Below are 10,913 nucleotides of genomic sequence, written 5' to 3'. Positions count from 1 at the left end.
GTCCCGTGCGCCAGAGGAGGAAAGGTAGAGAGGATAGAAAGAGAAGGCGAATGAAGAAGGAAAGGAGATAACGCTCGTGGGAGGGAAAGAGAAGACACTGGCCTACGTGATTAAAGCATGCTGCCGAGTTTTCGGACGGAACGAAAACACGACGGCAGGCTCGTGTTTTTTCATGAGCCGGGGACCTTTTCGTGCATTTACCGTTACACAGGCCAGCGGCAGATGTGCCGAAACAATAGTAATTACTTTACAAGGGGGTAGGCAAACTCGTCGCTGAAGCTCATGAATCCTGAATTTGTCACGTTAGGCCTTAACTTGAAATTTCCTATCGGAAAATTTCAAGTAAAGGCATGTGAACAAATTGCTGGACGCTTGAGGTTCTCAATTCGTCGTTCCGACATACATCAATTTCGTGCACTTGTTGCAAAAAAGTTATTTATTTAATTTATAAACTCAGGGAAAGAAGATACAATTTTATCATTTTGTTAAAAATTCAATGACTTTGTTAGATCTTTAGTTAAAGCTCTTTTTTAGAAGAGAAACTTTTGTCTATTCATTTGTTTCATTAATTATTCAACAAAATTCAAAAAGTTGTTATGATGATATAATTGAAATTAATTGTTTGCTATTTTCTATACTATGAACAGCTGCAAAGAGATTTTTTGAATCTTGAAAAAAGTGGTTACAAACATTTTCAAAATGCGCTCATTTTTTTAATGTTTATTCAAAATAGCTGGCTAACGAACTTGACTTTTAATTTAGTACACTAAAACAGTATACAAAAAGCTTCATTCGTAAAAAATTGTTTCTTCGCATTCAGGGCGTCTAAAAACGTGGAAACTTGATAATTATTCTGAGGGCGGGGGGGGGGGGGGGGGGGGGATAATTTTCCAGAAATCTAATATCTTCTTTGATGAGAATGTAAAAATGAAAAATTGAAAATCAAAAGGTAATATATTAGAAAAATAACAAAAATTTCACAATAACAGAAAAATAAAATAAAAATCCTGGTGAATATTGTTGAATCAATTTATTTATTTTTGATTCAGATGAAAATAGTGCTATCAAAAAATACATAGTTTAACATTCAAAGTCACGAGGCACAATTAAATGCACAATTTTTGTTGATTAATCTTTTTCACATATCTTGTATAGTTTGACAGCAAAATGAATCTTTTGATTTTTTATCAGTAGCATCCAGCCAAAGAAGACGAATTTTAAACAAAATAGTTGAAAATACTCGAACAAAAAAGATTTTTTTTTCAACCAAGCAGTTGCACTTTTCTCCAAAAAACGATTACATTTCTACAACAAATCAATTTTGAACCAAAAAGACAAACTTTCCACCAAGACAGATTTTTTTAGCCAGTAAAGAACAAAAAATCCATCCAAAATTGTTATTTTTATGCCAAAAAGAGAGATTTTTAACAAAACATCTGAGCTTTAAACCAGATAGATTTACTTTTTTTGAATTCTCATCAAAAAAAGATTTGAGTAAAATTTAATTCCCCTCCCCATTTTTGTTGAATTCGTTAGCCAGATATTTTGATAAAAGTTCAAAAAGTTAGCGCTTTTAAAAAAATTTTAAAAGCACTTTTTTCCGAATTTTTAATCGTAAAAAATTACATTGACAATAAGAAATAAATTTTTTGGAAAAATGATGCAAGGTGCGAGAACAGATGAATCAACAAAAAATGTGCTTTTAAAAAAGATGTACAAATGTGTGATAAACTTTTTTTTATCAAAATACATGCAAAATAAAAAAATAACTTTTTGGAAAAACGGCACAAGCTGAAATATCATTTTAACTTGTAAAATTTTTTTTCTCAATTATATCTACGATTTTTTTCAAACACTTCTCGCTAGGATGCTCATTTTTGCTTAAAATTTCAAAAATAAAATTGAAAATAAACAAATTAATTTCTCATCATAGAAGGTATTAGATTTTTGGAAAATTTGTAACCTAACAGACTCAAATTCTGCAGACACACAGAAGGTCTCAAAACATGGACAGTACATCAAAATAGGTGGTTTGAAACTTTCTAAATTCTAATACCTTCTATGATGAGAATTTACTTTGTATTTTTTCAGTTTTATTTTTCACAATTAGAAAAAACAAAAGCATCCTAGTGAGAAGATTTTCTACGAAAATTCATATATATAATTTAGACGAAAAATTGTATAAGTTAAAATGATATTTTAGCTTGTGTCGTTTTTCTAAAAATTTTTATTTTTTATTTTGCAAGTATTTTGATAAAAAAAAGTTTATTACACATTTTAAAATTTTTTTTGAAAGCACAATTATTGTTCATTCATCTGTTCTCGCACCTTGAATAGTTTTTCACAAAATTTTATTTTTTATTGTCAATGTAATTTTTTACGATTAGAACAAAAACTATGCATTGTATTGGAAAATTATTAATAAAAAATTTGTGGATCTTTTTCGAATGAACAAATTTGGCCTCCTCAGTTTTTTTCGTGGCTTGTATCTTTTGTCCAAAATTTAATTTTTCTCATTTTAATGTTGTTTACGAATAAAACAAGAACTACGCGTCCTAGTGCATAGTATGACCACAAAGTGAAATTTTGGATTCTTCATTATTTTTTGTGCAATCACAAATTTAAATTTTCGATTTTCCAGAAAAATTCAAAATTTTAGGTTAATATTGTAGGGTGTTCAAAAGTCAACGTTTCTCTTCCTCTTAGTTTTTATCATATCGTTCGTTATTTCGCTTAAAATGTTCACTTTCATTTGTTTTTCAGAATTTTGAAAATGCTGTAACTCCGGTAATTTTTTTTATCGAAAAAAATCCAATAGATAAATTGTTCTTTTTTAATATTGTCAATATCCGTAAATAGAAATTTTAAATTCGGTAAAAAGTGCATTACAAATATTTTTAAAAGCGCTAACTTTTTGAATTTTATCAAAATGGCTGGCTAACGCATTTAAGAAAAATGGAGAGGGGCGGGGGGCTGAATTTTAAACAAATCTAATACCTTCTCTAATGAGAATTTAAAAAAAATCTATTCAATTAAAAAACTCAGCTGTTTTGTTAAAAATTAGTCTTTTTGGGATGAAAATTCAACTGCGTTGTAGAAAATTTCTCTTTTTGGCATGAAAATAACAATTTTGAATGGATTTTTTATTCTTCACTGGCTAAAAAATCTTTCTTGGTAGAAAGTTCGTCTTTTTGGTTCGAAAATTGATCTGTTTAAGAAAGTTCATCTCTTTTTGGCGAAAAATGCAACTGCTTGGTTGAAAAAAATTTTTTTTGATCGAGTATTTTCAACTATTTTCTTGAAAATTCGCCTTCTTTGACTGAATAAAACTGTTTTTGGTTGTAATTAAAATATTTTTTGGTTGAAGTGTCAACTATTATATCTTAAAATGAAAATACAACTATTATGTTGTTAACCTGTTTTCAATTAGCTGGAAATCTATTTTTTGACTGAAAATTTAACTTACATTTTTTATTGGAACTTCTTTTTAGTTGAAAATTCATTTATGTTGTTGATAATTAAATTTTTTAAAGCAATTCTGAATCAGGATATTGAGACTAAGTCGTTAAAAAGTACTTTTTTGTCAAAAGTTAATTTTTTTAACTAGAAATATAACTACTAATCCATTTCTGGTTGAAAGTTTATATTTTTTCTAGACAATTTTATTTAAGAAGAGCCAACCTTCTCACTATAAGTGGGTTGCACGATCAATTGCGTCAATTACTAGTCTAACCGAAACTTTGTTTTGATTTAAAAATTTATCAGTTTTCGTTAAAAATTCATGTATTTATAGTTATAAACAATGTACTACCTATTTTGCTGATAAAACATCTATTCATTTCTTCAAAAATGCAATGTCTACAAAATTCGATTTATGCAAAAAAACTACATAGTTCTATAGCCAATATTGTATAGATTATAATATTTTTTAATTTTTGGTTCCAGCTTTAAAAAAATACGATTTTTAAGACGGGCTCTGCCGCCCCCATTTCTTTATCAAAATTAGAAAGTAGATTTTTGTCCATACTTTAAAATGTGTTAAAATTTTGTTAAAATTCTTTTGTTTTAGGCTGAAAATTAATTTGCTGACTGAAAATTGAACTACTTTGCTAAAAATGCATGCATTTTGACGAAAATTCGGTTTTCTCATAGAATAATAATCTTCTGGGTAGAAAATTGAATTATTTTGTTGAAAATTTGTTTTTCTTATGTTGAAAATTCGTTTTTCTTATGTTGAAAAATAATTTCGTTTAGCTGTAAACATAAATATATTATTTTAAGTTGAAAATTTATGTATATTATTAAAAATGAGTATTTTTGCTAGAAAATTAATCTTTTTGGTCGCAAATCAATCTTTTTGGTTAAAAATGAATTTTTTCTTAATTATTATCATCATTATATTTGAAAATTCTTTACTTTGTTTAATAATGTAACCATTTTGTTGTTTTGAATTCATGCTTTGTGGTAGTACCATTTTGGGTTGAAAATTCGTCTATTTTTATGAAAATTTGTTTTCTGTGGTAGACCTTTAATCATTTTCGTTAAAAATTTGACTTTTTGACAGAAAATTGTACCAGTTTGTGGTAAATTCGTTGAGTAGGTTTAAAAGATAATTTTTTCAAACTATAATCATTCGATTTTGGGTTGAAAATTTATCTTTTTTAATTGAAAATTCATGTTTTTTCGTTAAAAGTTGATGTTCTGTTATAGAATAATAATTTGCTTTGTTAAAAATTAATCTTATTGGTTGGTAATTAATTTATTTTTTTTTAATTTAAGTAACATTTTGTTGACAATTAATTTTTTAACTGTACATATAATTATTCCATTTTGGGATGAAAATTCATCCTTTGTAGTAAAATATTAATCATGTTGGCGAAGCATTTGTCTTTTTAGTTGAAAATGTAACCAGTTTGTTGAAAATTCGTTTTTAAGGTTATAAAATAATTGGCTAAACTATAAATATATTCAATCCATTTTGTGTTAAAAATGTATTTTTCCAATTGGAAATTTATGTATCTTTTTTTAAATTCATCTTTTTTGGCAAAAAATTATTTTTTTAGAATTGGAAATAAATCTTCTTGGTCGAAAATTCAACTATGTATTTGGTTCAAAATTGATTTTTTTTTATTGAAGATTAATCACTATAGTCAAAAATTCATTTTTTTCTTTGAAAATATAAAAATTTGGTTGAAAATTCTTCTTGTTCGTTGAATATATTTATAACTTTTAATATAACTATTTCTTTCTGGATTAAAAATTTATATTTTCTATTTGAAAATTCATGTTTTATGTAAAAAGTTAATGTTTCCTGATAGAATAATAATTTTCTTCGTGAAAAATTCGTCTTATCGGCTGATAATTAATTTCTTTTGTTAAAAAATTAAGTACATTATGTTGAAAATTAACATTTTAAACTATAAATATGTGTTCCATTTTTTATTGAAACTTTATTTATTTTTATGAAAATTTGTTTTTTGTAGTAGAATATTAAACATTTTTGTGAAAAATATGGCTTTTTGGTTCAAAATAAAAACCAGTTTGTTGAAATTCGTTTTTCATGGTTACAGAATAATTTGGTTAAATATAAATATAATCAATCCATTTTAGGTTGAAAATGTATCTTTTCTAGTTGGAAATTCATTTATTTTTCGAAAATTACTTTTTTTTAAATATTAATTATTTTTTAACTGTTAATATAATTATTCCGTTTCAGATTGAAAATTAATCTTTCTTATCTGAAAATTTATGTTTTTTGTTGCAAGTTCATGTTGAAAATGAATTTTTTTAAATGTAAAAATAATAATGCCATTTTGGCCTAAAAATTCATCTATTTTGTTCAAAACGCGTCTGTTTGGTTGATAGTTAATTTATTTTGGTTGAAAATTTGTCCAATTTGTTAAAAATTCGTTTTGCAGGGTTACAATTATTTTTTTAAACTATAAATTTATTCACTCTATTTTGGATTAAAAAATTATCTTTGTTAGTTTGCAAGCTAAGCGTTTCACCGAAAATTCGTCTTTTTCGTAGAAAATTAATAGTCTTGTTTGAAAATTCATTTTTTTCATATTTATGATTCCTCATTTAATTATAAGCTTGGAATTTTGTAGCAGCCTCGTTTTTCAACTGACGCACCTAAAATTAAATTGTATTAGGTATGTTAGGTTGGCAGGGGAAATCCAACATGTCTGCACCCCGAGGGCCAAACAGTAATACCAACTGTATGCGGTTGGATCTTTATTTTTTTATTGAAAATTATTGAAAATTGAAAAAGTGTATTTAGATATTATTGTTCATTTTCCAAAAACTATTCAATTATATAATAAGATTTATAATTTTTTGTATAACGATTTTATTATGTAATTGAACACCTATTGATAAATAAATATCTAAATGAAAAATAATGTGAATCTGTTCGATAATTTTAATAATAATTATCAATTAATAATTCAATTGATTTAGAACCTGTAATTAATACTGAATGATTATTCTTAATAATTAATTAATTAAGATTTTATCAATAAACAAAGAAAATGGTCTAATTTTTAGAATTTACACTAGAAATAATGTTAAGATCTACTCCTTCGTGGCATTTTGAAAAACATAAAAATATGATAAAAAAAACCAATCTATTAATTATTTTATCTTTATTTTCACTTTTATTTTATCCCAGAAAGAATAATCGCAATAAGAAATATTGTCGGTTTTATCTTATAATCAAACCTTCTTTTGTTAAAATTCTATATTTCACTTTTATAACAGTTTTGTATCTAGTTGTTACTGACAAATTTTACAGGAAATTGCACAATTTTACTTACTTCTCGTGGACAACAGTATAAAAATATTTCTCATCAATACTCAAGAAAACTGCAGGCAAAATTAATTGAGCTGAAATTTTCTCTGTGGTCGAGGTGGTCTTTGCATTTTCGCTGAGCCGTCTGCTGCATTGCCGTTTGTCTTTTGTTCAATGTTTGGATTAGGGAGCGTTCACATGTTGCGTATCATCATTTTCGACCTTTTTACCCCCCCCCCCCAACCTCCATGTAGCAGATCGTAACATTTCTTTTGTCTCACTGCATAATAACATAATAGACTTTATTTCAATGAAAAAAAGGTTTTGAAGATGAATTATTGTCTAGAAATAAATAAAATAATATTTTGATGTAACACTGAATACATTTTCAATATTTTTTTAGTAATAAAAATATTGAAGTTACTCAATTTAAGTATTATTTGCAATTCACAAATTAAAAAATTTTAATACCATAAAGAATACAAAATTATAGAAAATTATAATAATAATAATATAAAGAAAAAATTTGAAATAACTATTTATCTGTTAAAAGTTTTTTAATGCACATAAATTCAAGCGAAAATTACATTTTGGGGTTTGGCAACAAGAAAATAAGTATTATCAGTTTGTTTTAAAATTTATTCAATAAATATCATTTCCATAAGATACTTGAGAAAATTAAAAAAGATTTTTGAATATTTCTGATTCTTTAGAAAATAATCGAGATTTTCAAGAATTTGATTAATTTTTGTATTATTTTAGAGGTTTACAAAATATTAGGAAAAATTCGAGTCTTTTTAAAAGATGTTAAGGACATTCAGAAGTTTTGAACGAATAAAAAAATACATTTGATACTTTTTCGGAAATGTTTGCAAGTTTTTAAATATCTCTAATCTATTTAAAACGTCTCAAATTTCTAATAGACAATTGTAAGTAACTCCAATTTTTCTTCAAAATGTTAAAAATGATTAAAGATGTCAACAAGTTGACTTTTAATCATCTAAATTTTCGCAGGAATTTAGAAAATTCGTCTTTGTAATTGAATTCAACTGTTTTCTTTTTGGTTTTAAATTAAATTTTTTTTCTTAAATATTATCTATTACATTTTCCATAAAAAATGTAACTATTTTGTTTTACATTCGTTTCGTTACGTCAACAATTATATTTTTAAATCTAGAAATATAACTAATCCATTTCTGATTTAAAATATTTTTTCCAGTTATATATTCTTTTTTTACGCCAATTGCAAATCTAACCAAAATATTGTCATAATTAAAAAAATTTTTGTTACCTTTGGTACCTTTGTGGTTGATAATTAATTCCCTTTGTAGAAAATTTAGCTATTTTGTGGAAATATCATTTTTATGGTTTAAAACAAATTTTTCTAGCTGGAAATATAACTAATTAATCTTGATTTAAAACATTTTGTTCAGTTCAAAATGTATGTATGTTGATAGAAATTCGTCTTTTTTGGTAGATAACTTTTTTTATTTTGTTTTTTTTTTATTGAAGTTTCAATCATTATAGTTAAAATTTCAGTTGTTAGGTTCGAAATGTAACTATTTTTTATAAATTCTTTTTCTTTAGTAAACTTTTTTTCAACTGTAAATAGAACTATTCAATTTTGGGCGAAACATGTATATTTTTTAGTTTAAAATTAATATTTTTATTGCAAGTTCGTGTTTTCTGATCGAATAATAATCTTCGTTGTAAAAAATTCATCTTATTGGTTGATTATTCATTTCTTTTTGAAAATTGAAAAAAAAATGCAGAGGAAATTAATTATGCTCAAAATGTCTCTCTAGTATTTGCTTTTCTTTTTCGTTGAATCTTTTGCTGCATTAGCGACTGTCTTTTGTTTCGTGTTCGGGCAGATTTGAGTTAGGTTCCCAACGATGGACCTCTGCCCTATTGCGCATGCGAGGCATACGGCTGTTGCCGTTCGCGCGCTTATTTGAAACGTATAATAAATCCATCTTATTAATGACTACAAATAATTTTATCTTAACTTTTTCAAGTAATATGCGGATGTTTTTTATGATATGCTAAGAATTACCTTGAAAAAATAAAATGAGTATTTACTAATTCAAGAAAAAATGTTATTTAATGTAATCTTGTTTTATTTTGTGAATTATTGGTACTAATTTTTACATTAGAAATGTTGTATATCAATTATAATGAACATATAAGTTTTATCATCGGACAACTGAAAAATTCCGAAAGATAAAATTTTGACACTAAAATTTCTGAATAATAAAATTCGCGAATCTAAAAATTACTGAATAGTAACATTTTCGATAGGCTTATAATATTACCAAATTGTAGAATTTCTGAATGAAATCATTCTCGAATTATAAAACACCAGAACATTTTATAATAGTACCCAACAGGAAAATTACCGAATTATAAAATTTCGGAATAAAATTCGCGAATAGAAAAATTCCCGAATAGTAAAATTTCCTGTCAGTTTTTAATATTACCGATTTGTAAAACTCCTGAATAATATCATTTTCGGATAATAAGATTCACGAATAATAAAATACATGAATAGACAAATTCCCGAACAGTTTATATTGTTTATAATATCACTGAATTGAAAAAATTCCAAATAGTAAACATTCCGAACAGTTTATAGTATTACCAAATCGAAAAAATCCTGAATAATAAAATTTCTGAATAATTAAACTCCCGAACAGAAAAATTCCGGATAGAAAATTGCCAAATTATAAAATATCCGCACTAGAATATTCCCAAAATATAGCATTTCCGAATTCAAGTGATTAAACAATTTTTTATAAATATGAAAACAATATATTTCGGGAGGAAAATTAAAGAAATAATCTACTGTATTTTTAATAAATAAATAATATTTATAAAATGTTTTAAAAATTATTTTTATTTAGGAATTGTCTACTTTAGATTTTTTGTAATTCGGTAATTAACTGTCGAGAGTTTTCAAATTCGGTAATATTACAAACTCTCAAGAATTTTACTATTCGGAAAATTTTCCATTTTTTAATATTATAAACTGTTTCTAGAATTTTATTATTCCTAAATTTTCCAATTCGTGAATTTGATTATTTGAGATTTTCCAATTTCAGAATTTTACACTTTCGAGAACTTTATTTCAAAGGATTTTTCAGTTGTCCCATAAATTCGACTGAGTTTCTACTTAATATTTAATTTATACAATTTAAATGACCATTTCCCGATGAATAAATATTAAATATTTCAAAATGTACTTGTCATAAAATTTTTATATGCATCTTAGTTGATATACAAAATTTTAATTTCAAAAATTAGGAACGATAATGAATAAATTTAAAAAAATTACATTTAATAACATGACATTCTTTTTTAATATTTACTGAATACTAATTTTATTTTTTAGCCTTATGCTCATTATACAGGGTGGACACGCTGGGGCTTACATGCATGGCGAGTTGAATGCTACCCGAATTGCACAACAGCAGGAGAGAAGCCATTATACAGGGGTACTTTTATATTTCGCGCCTTTAAAGTTGTATTCGGATCGGCCATTCGGCCGAGTCCGTGCATCTTCGGATCAAGTTTATGATAGTTTCCATGATTGCGTTCGAAATTTCAAACGGTTATGTTCAGATTCACCTGTTTGCCCTAATCGCTGTCAGTAAATGTAGGCAATGTTAATTTAAAGTTTATGCATGTAATATTTCATGCACTTTATTTGAAACATATTCTGTCTATTCATAACATACCTTTTTTATGCAGTAAAAGTAAGCATTAAACACCATTCACTCTTCGCCCACTGGAAGCACAGAATATTATTACTATTTTATAGTATTTTTCACTTAGCAGCTATTCTATAATGTTATTGGCATAGAAAAAAATGACGTTTACTTCTCAGTTCACATGTCTCACTTCATTATTAATTAAACAGTTTTATTATTTGTAATTACTATATAAAATAACCTATATTGTTTAAACACTTGTATCCGTTTGAAGTTTCGAACGTAACCATGGAAACTATCATAAACTAGATCCGAAGATGCACGGACTTGACCGAATGGCCGATCCGAATGAAACTTTAAAGGCGCGAAATATGAAAATACCCCTGTGTAATGGCTTCTCCTCTGCTGTT

Source organism: Belonocnema kinseyi, chromosome 10 (genome assembly GCF_010883055.1).
Source record: "Belonocnema kinseyi isolate 2016_QV_RU_SX_M_011 chromosome 10, B_treatae_v1, whole genome shotgun sequence".
Taxonomy (NCBI): Eukaryota; Metazoa; Arthropoda; class Insecta; order Hymenoptera; family Cynipidae; genus Belonocnema; species Belonocnema kinseyi.
Note: the sequence above shows the minus strand (reverse complement) of the source record.